The following is an 8,704-nucleotide window of genomic DNA, read 5'->3' on the forward strand; positions in this document are numbered from 1 at the left end:
GCTGCGACAGCTGCGCTCGGCCCTTGCTGGGCCGCCCGGCGCGTGCTCGTCGCATTCGTTTAAGACCGAGGCGATCGCCTGCGGCCGTACTCAGCTTCGACAGTCGCTGGCCGCGACGTCCACGCTCTCGCCGGCAGTGCCAGGCGGAGCGATTTGCGTTTTTTCTTTGCTCGCCCTCTCTCGGGCTCGATCCATTCAGTTTCGCACAAACAAGAGCTCTGCCGACCGCCTGCAGCGGGGCCTAAAACCCGGGCATAACAATGCGACCGTTCTGCTAGGCCGACAAGCGCTCAAGCCAGACGCTCGATCGAACGCCCCCTACATATTAGTCGAGACAACGGCTCGCTCATTAGCATCGCGTTTGTACTTTAACTTTTTTCGGCTCGGCTTCTTTCGACGCCGATGCCGGCGACGCAGCACTCTCTCGCCCGCCAGCCACCGAGAAAAGGGTGCGCTCCGACCGGCCCCGCACCGCTCTTTCTTGGCTCATTCGAAATTACTGTCTTTCGCTCTGACATGCCTTACCTAGGGTTAGGTTAGTATGCTTGCACGTTTGTACTTTAACTTTTTTCGGCTCGGCTTCTTTCGACGCCGATGCCGGCGACGCAGCATTCTCTCGCCCGCCAGCCACCGAGAAAAGGGTGCGCTCCGACCGGCCCCGCACCGCTCTTTCATGGCTCATTCGAGTTTACTGTCTTTCGCTCTGACATGCCTTACCTAGGGTTAGGTTAGTATGCTTGCACGTTTGTACTTTAACTTTTTTTGGCTCGGCTTCTTTCGACGCCGATGCCGGCGACGCAGCACTCTCTCGCCCGCCAGCCACCGAGAAAAGGGTGCGCTCCGACCGGCCCCGCACCGCTCTTTCTTGGCTCATTCGAAATTACTGTCTTTCGCTCTGACATGCCTTACCTAGGGTTAGGTTAGTATGCTTGCACGTTTGTACTTTAACTTTTTTCGGCTCGGCTTCTTTCGACGCCGATGCCGGCGACGCAGCACTCTCTCGCCCGCCAGCCACCGAGAAAAGGGTGCGCTCCGACCGGCCCCGCACCGCTCTTTCTTGGCTCATTCGAAATTACTGTCTTTCGCTCTGACATGCCTTACCTAGGGTTAGGTTAGTATGCTTGCACGTTTGTACTTTAACTTTTTTCGGCTCGGCTTCTTTCGACGCCGATGCCGGCGACGCAGCACTCTCTCGCCCGCCAGCCACCGAGAAAAGGGTGCGCTCCGACCGGCCCCGCACCGCTCTTTCATGGCTCATTCGAGTTTACTGTCTTTCGCTCTGACATGCCTTACCTAGGGTTAGGTTAGTATGCTTGCACGTTTGTACTTTAACTTTTTTTGGCTCGGCTTCTTTCGACGCCGATGCCGGCGACGCAGCACTCTCTCGCCCGCCAGCCATCGAGAAAAGGGTGCGCTCCGACCGGCCCCGCACCGCTCTTTCTTGGCTCATTCGAAATTACTGTCTTTCGCTCTGACATGCCTTACCTAGGGTTAGGTTAGTATGCTTGCACGTTTGTACTTTAACTTTTTTTGGCTCGGCTTCTTTCGACGCCGATGCCGGCGACGCAGCACTCTCTCGCCCGCCAGCCACCGAGAAAAGGGTGCGCTCCGACCGGCCCCGCACCGCTCTTTCTCTGCTCATTCGAAATTACTGTCTTTCGCTCTGACATGCCTTACCTAGGGTTAGGTTAGTATGCTTGCACGTTTGTACTTTAACTTTTTTCGGCTCGGCTTCTTTCGACGCCGATGCCGGCGACGCAGCACTCTCTCGCCCGCCAGCCACCGAGAAAAGGGTGCGCTCCGACCGGCCCCGCACCGCTCTTTCATGGCTCATTCGAGTTTACTGTCTTTCGCTCTGACATGCCTTACCTAGGGTTAGGTTAGTATGCTTGCACGTTTGTACTTTAACTTTTTTTGGCTCGGCTTCTTTCGACGCCGATGCCGGCGACGCAGCACTCTCTCGCCCGCCAGCCACCGAGAAAAGGGTGCGCTCCGACCGGCCCCGCACCGCTCTTTCTTGGCTCATTCGAAATTACTGTCTTTCGCTCTGACATGCCTTACCTAGGGTTAGGTTAGTATGCTTGCACGTTTGTACTTTAACTTTTTTCGGCTCGGCTTCTTTCGACGCCGATGCCGGCGACGCAGCACTCTCTCGCCCGCCAGCCACCGAGAAAAGGGTGCGCTCCGACCGGCCCCGCACCGCTCTTTCTTGGCTCATTCGAAATTACTGTCTTTCGCTCTGACATGCCTTACCTAGGGTTAGGTTAGTATGCTTGCACGTTTGTACTTTAACTTTTTTCGGCTCGGCTTCTTTCGACGCCGATGCCGGCGACGCAGCACTCTCTCGCCCGCCAGCCACCGAGAAAAGGGTGCGCTCCGACCGGCCCCGCACCGCTCTTTCTTGGCTCATTCGAAATTACTGTCTTTCGCTCTGACATGCCTTACCTAGGGTTAGGTTAGTATGCTTGCACGTTTGTACTTTAACTTTTTTCGGCTTGGCTTCTTTCGACGCCGATGCCGGCGACGCAGCACTCTCTCGCCCGCCAGCCACCGAGAAAAGGGTGCGCTCCGACCGGCCCCGCACCGCTCTTTCTTGGCTCATTCGAAATTACTGTCTTTCGCTCTGACATGCCTTACCTAGGGTTAGGTTAGTATGCTTGCACGTTTGTACTTTAACTTTTTTTGGCTCGGCTTCTTTCGACGCCGATGCCGGCGACGCAGCACTCTCTCGCCCGCCAGCCACCGAGAAAAGGGTGCGCTCGGACCGGCCCCGCACCGCTCTTTCTTGGCTCATTCGAAATTACTGTCTTTCGCTCTGACATGCCTTACCTAGGGTTAGGTTAGTATGCTTGCACGTTTGTACTTTAATTTTTTTTGGCTCGGCTTCTTTCGACGCCGATGCCGGCGACGCAGCACTCTCTCGCCCGCCAGCCACCGAGAAAAGGGTGCGCTCCGACCGGCCCCGCACCGCTCTTTCTTGGCTCATTCGAAATTACTGTCTTTCGCTCTGACATGCCTTACCTAGGGTTAGGTTAGTATGCTTGCACGTTTGTACTTTAACTTTTTTTGGCTCGGCTTCTTTCGACGCCGATGCCGGCGACGCAGCACTCTCTCGCCCGCCAGCCACCGAGAAAAGGGTGCGCTCCGACCGGCCCCGCACCGCTCTTTCTTGGCTCATTCGAAATTACTGTCTTTCGCTCTGACATGCCTTACCTAGGGTTAGGTTAGTATGCTTGCACGTTTGTACTTTAACTTTTTTCGGCTCGGCTTCTTTCGACGCGATGCCGGCGACGCAGCACTCTCTCGCCCGCCAGCCACCGAGAAAAGGGTGCGCTCCGACCGGCCCCGCACCGCTCTTTCATGGCTCATTCGAGTTTACTGTCTTTCGCTCTGACATGCCTTACCTAGGGTTAGGTTAGTATGCTTGCACGTTTGTACTTTAACTTTTTTTGGCTCGGCTTCTTTCGACGCCGATGCCGGCGACGCAGCACTCTCTCGCCCGCCAGCCACCGAGAAAAGGGTGCGCTCCGACCGGCCCCGCACCGCTCTTTCTTGGCTCATTCGAAATTACTGTCTTTCGCTCTGACATGCCTTACCTAGGGTTAGGTTAGTATGCTTGCACTTTTCTACTTTAACTTTTTTCGGCTCGGCTTCTTTCGACGCCGATGCCGGCGACGCAGCACTCTCTCGCCCGCCAGCCACCGAGAAAAGGGTGCGCTCCGACCGGCTCCGCACCGCTCTTTCTTGGCTCATTCGAAATTACTGTCTTTCGCTCTGACATGCCTTACCTAGGGTTAGGTTAGTATGCTTGCACGTTTGTACTTTAACTTTTTTCGGCTCGGCTTCTTTCGACGCCGATGCCGGCGACGCAGCACTCTCTCGCCCGCCAGCCACCGAGAAAAGGGTGCGCTCCGACCGGCCCCGCACCGCTCTTTCTTGGCTCATTCGAGTTTACTGTCTTTCGCTCTGACATGCCTTACCTAGGGTTAGGTTAGTATACTTGCACGTTTGTACTTTAACTTTTTTCGGCTCGGCTTCTTTCGACGCCGATGCCGGCGACGCAGCACTCTCTCGCCCGCCAGCCACCGAGAAAAGGGTGCGCTCCGACCGGCCCCGCACCGCTCTTTCTTGGCTCATTCGAAATTACTGTCTTTCGCTCTGACATGCCTTACCTAGGGTTAGGTTAGTATGCTTGCACGTTTGTACTTTAACTTTTTTCGGCTCGGCTTCTTTCGACGCCGATGCCGGCGACGCAGCACTCTCTCGCCCGCCAGCCACCGAGAAAAGGGTGCGCTCCGACCGGCCCCGCACCGCTCTTTCATGGCTCATTCGAGTTTACTGTCTTTCGCTCTGACATGCCTTACCTAGGGTTAGGTTAGTATGCTTGCACGTTTGTACTTTAACTTTTTTTGGCTCGGCTTCTTTCGACGCCGATGCCGGCGACGCAGCACTCTCTCGCCCGCCAGCCACCGAGAAAAGGGTGCGCTCCGACCGGCCCCGCACCGCTCTTTCTTGGCTCATTCGAAATTACTGTCTTTCGCTCTGACATGCCTTACCTAGGGTTAGGTTAGTATGCTTGCACGTTTGTACTTTAACTTTTTTCGGCTCGGCTTCTTTCGACGCCGATGCCGGCGACGCAGCACTCTCTCGCCCGCCAGCCACCGAGAAAAGGGTGCGCTCCGACCGGCCCCGCACCGCTCTTTCTTGGCTCATTCGAAATTACTGTCTTTCGCTCTGACATGCCTTACCTAGGGTTAGGTTAGTATGCTTGCACGTTTGTACTTTAACTTTTTTCGGCTCGGCTTCTTTCGACGCCGATGCCGGCGACGCAGCACTCTCTCGCCCGCCAGCCACCGAGAAAAGGGTGCGCTCCGACCGGCCCCGCACCGCTCTTTCTTGGCTCATTCGAAATTACTGTCTTTCGCTCTGACATGCCTTACCTAGGGTTAGGTTAGTATGCTTGCACGTTTGTACTTTAACTTTTTTCGGCTCGGCTTCTTTCGACGCCGATGCCGGCGACGCAGCACTCTCTCGCCCGCCAGCCACCGAGAAAAGGGTGCGCTCCGACCGGCCCCGCACCGCTCTTTCTTGGCTCATTCGAGTTTACTGTCTTTCGCTCTGACATGCCTTACCTAGGGTTAGGTTAGTATGCTTGCACGTTTGTACTTTAACTTTTTTCGGCTCGGCTTCTTTCGACGCCGATGCCGGCGACGCAGCACTCTCTCGCCCGCCAGCCACCGAGAAAAGGGTGCGCTCCGACCGGCCCCGCACCGCTCTTTCTTGGCTCATTCGAAATTACTGTCTTTCGCTCTGACATGCCTTACCTAGGGTTAGGTTAGTATGCTTGCACGTTTGTACTTTAACTTTTTTCGGCTCGGCTTCTTTCGACGCCGATGCCGGCGACGCAGCACTCTCTCGCCCGCCAGCCACCGAGAAAAGGGTGCGCTCCGACCGGCCCCGCACCGCTCTTTCTTGGATCATTCGAAATTACTGTCTTTCGCTTTGACATGCCTTACCTAGGGTTAGGTTAGTATGCTTGCACGTTTGTACTTTAACTTTTTTTGGCTCGGCTTCTTTCGACGCCGATGCCGGCGACGCAGCACTCTCTCGCCCGCCAGCCACCGAGAAAAGGGTGCGCTCCGACCGGCCCCGCACCGCTCTTTCTTGGCTCATTCGAAATTACTGTCTTTCGCTCTGACATGCCTTACCTAGGGTTAGGTTAGTATGCTTGCACGTTTGTACTTTAACTTTTTTTGGCTCGGCTTCTTTCGACGCCGATGCCGGCGACGCAGCACTCTCTCGCCCGCCAGCCACCGAGAAAAGGGTGCGCTCCGACCGGCCCCGCACCGCTCTTTCATGGTTCATTCGAGTTTACTGTCTTTCGCTCTGACATGCCTTACCTAGGGTTAGGTTAGTATGCTTGCACGTTTGTACTTTAACTTTTTTTGGCTCGGCTTCTTTCGACGCCGATGCCGGCGACGCAGCACTCTCTCGCCCGCCAGCCACCGAGAAAAGGGTGCGCTCCGACCGGCCCCGCACCGCTCTTTCTTGGCTCATTCGAAATTACTGTCTTTCGCTCTGACATGCCTTACCTAGGGTTAGGTTAGTATGCTTGCACGTTTGTACTTTAACTTTTTTCGGCTCGGCTTCTTTCGACGCCGATGCCGGCGACGCAGCACTCTCTCGCCCGCCAGCCACCGAGAAAAGGGTGCGCTCCGACCGGCCCCGCACCGCTCTTTCTTGGCTCATTCGAAATTACTGTCTTTCGCTCTGACATGCCTTACCTAGGGTTAGGTTAGTATGCTTGCACGTTTGTACTTTAACTTTTTTCGGCTCGGCTTCTTTCGACGCGATGCCGGCGACGCAGCACTCTCTCGCCCGCCAGCCACCGAGAAAAGGGTGCGCTCCGACCGGCCCCGCACCGCTCTTTCATGGCTCATTCGAGTTTACTGTCTTTCGCTCTGACATGCCTTACCTAGGGTTAGGTTAGTATGCTTGCACGTTTGTACTTTAACTTTTTTTGGCTCGGCTTCTTTCGACGCCGATGCCGGCGACGCAGCACTCTCTCGCCCGCCAGCCACCGAGAAAAGGGTGCGCTCCGACCGGCCCCGCACCGCTCTTTCTTGGCTCATTCGAAATTACTGTCTTTCGCTCTGACATGCCTTACCTAGGGTTAGGTTAGTATGCTTGCACTTTTCTACTTTAACTTTTTTCGGCTCGGCTTCTTTCGACGCCGATGCCGGCGACGCAGCACTCTCTCGCCCGCCAGCCACCGAGAAAAGGGTGCGCTCCGACCGGCTCCGCACCGCTCTTTCTTGGCTCATTCGAAATTACTGTCTTTCGCTCTGACATGCCTTACCTAGGGTTAGGTTAGTATGCTTGCACGTTTGTACTTTAACTTTTTTCGGCTCGGCTTCTTTCGACGCCGATGCCGGCGACGCAGCACTCTCTCGCCCGCCAGCCACCGAGAAAAGGGTGCGCTCCGACCGGCCCCGCACCGCTCTTTCTTGGCTCATTCGAGTTTACTGTCTTTCGCTCTGACATGCCTTACCTAGGGTTAGGTTAGTATACTTGCACGTTTGTACTTTAACTTTTTTCGGCTCGGCTTCTTTCGACGCCGATGCCGGCGACGCAGCACTCTCTCGCCCGCCAGCCACCGAGAAAAGGGTGCGCTCCGACCGGCCCCGCACCGCTCTTTCTTGGCTCATTCGAAATTACTGTCTTTCGCTCTGACATGCCTTACCTAGGGTTAGGTTAGTATGCTTGCACGTTTGTACTTTAACTTTTTTCGGCTCGGCTTCTTTCGACGCCGATGCCGGCGACGCAGCACTCTCTCGCCCGCCAGCCACCGAGAAAAGGGTGCGCTCCGACCGGCCCCGCACCGCTCTTTCATGGCTCATTCGAGTTTACTGTCTTTCGCTCTGACATGCCTTACCTAGGGTTAGGTTAGTATGCTTGCACGTTTGTACTTTAACTTTTTTTGGCTCGGCTTCTTTCGACGCCGATGCCGGCGACGCAGCACTCTCTCGCCCGCCAGCCACCGAGAAAAGGGTGCGCTCCGACCGGCCCCGCACCGCTCTTTCTTGGCTCATTCGAAATTACTGTCTTTCGCTCTGACATGCCTTACCTAGGGTTAGGTTAGTATGCTTGCACGTTTGTACTTTAACTTTTTTCGGCTCGGCTTCTTTCGACGCCGATGCCGGCGACGCAGCACTCTCTCGCCCGCCAGCCACCGAGAAAAGGGTGCGCTCCGACCGGCCCCGCACCGCTCTTTCTTGGCTCATTCGAAATTACTGTCTTTCGCTCTGACATGCCTTACCTAGGGTTAGGTTAGTATGCTTGCACGTTTGTACTTTAACTTTTTTCGGCTCGGCTTCTTTCGACGCCGATGCCGGCGACGCAGCACTCTCTCGCCCGCCAGCCACCGAGAAAAGGGTGCGCTCCGACCGGCCCCGCACCGCTCTTTCTTGGCTCATTCGAAATTACTGTCTTTCGCTCTGACATGCCTTACCTAGGGTTAGGTTAGTATGCTTGCACGTTTGTACTTTAACTTTTTTCGGCTCGGCTTCTTTCGACGCCGATGCCGGCGACGCAGCACTCTCTCGCCCGCCAGCCACCGAGAAAAGGGTGCGCTCCGACCGGCCCCGCACCGCTCTTTCTTGGCTCATTCGAGTTTACTGTCTTTCGCTCTGACATGCCTTACCTAGGGTTAGGTTAGTATGCTTGCACGTTTGTACTTTAACTTTTTTCGGCTCGGCTTCTTTCGACGCCGATGCCGGCGACGCAGCACTCTCTCGCCCGCCAGCCACCGAGAAAAGGGTGCGCTCCGACCGGCCCCGCACCGCTCTTTCTTGGCTCATTCGAAATTACTGTCTTTCGCTCTGACATGCCTTACCTAGGGTTAGGTTAGTATGCTTGCACGTTTGTACTTTAACTTTTTTCGGCTCGGCTTCTTTCGACGCCGATGCCGGCGACGCAGCACTCTCTCGCCCGCCAGCCACCGAGAAAAGGGTGCGCTCCGACCGGCCCCGCACCGCTCTTTCTTGGATCATTCGAAATTACTGTCTTTCGCTTTGACATGCCTTACCTAGGGTTAGGTTAGTATGCTTGCACGTTTGTACTTTAACTTTTTTTGGCTCGGCTTCTTTCGACGCCGATGCCGGCGACGCAGCACTCTCTCGCCCGCCAGCCACCGAGAAAAGGG

The sequence above is a fragment of the Styela clava genome, chromosome 2, assembly GCF_964204865.1.
Source record: "Styela clava chromosome 2, kaStyClav1.hap1.2, whole genome shotgun sequence".
NCBI classification, from domain to species: Eukaryota; Metazoa; Chordata; class Ascidiacea; order Stolidobranchia; family Styelidae; genus Styela; species Styela clava.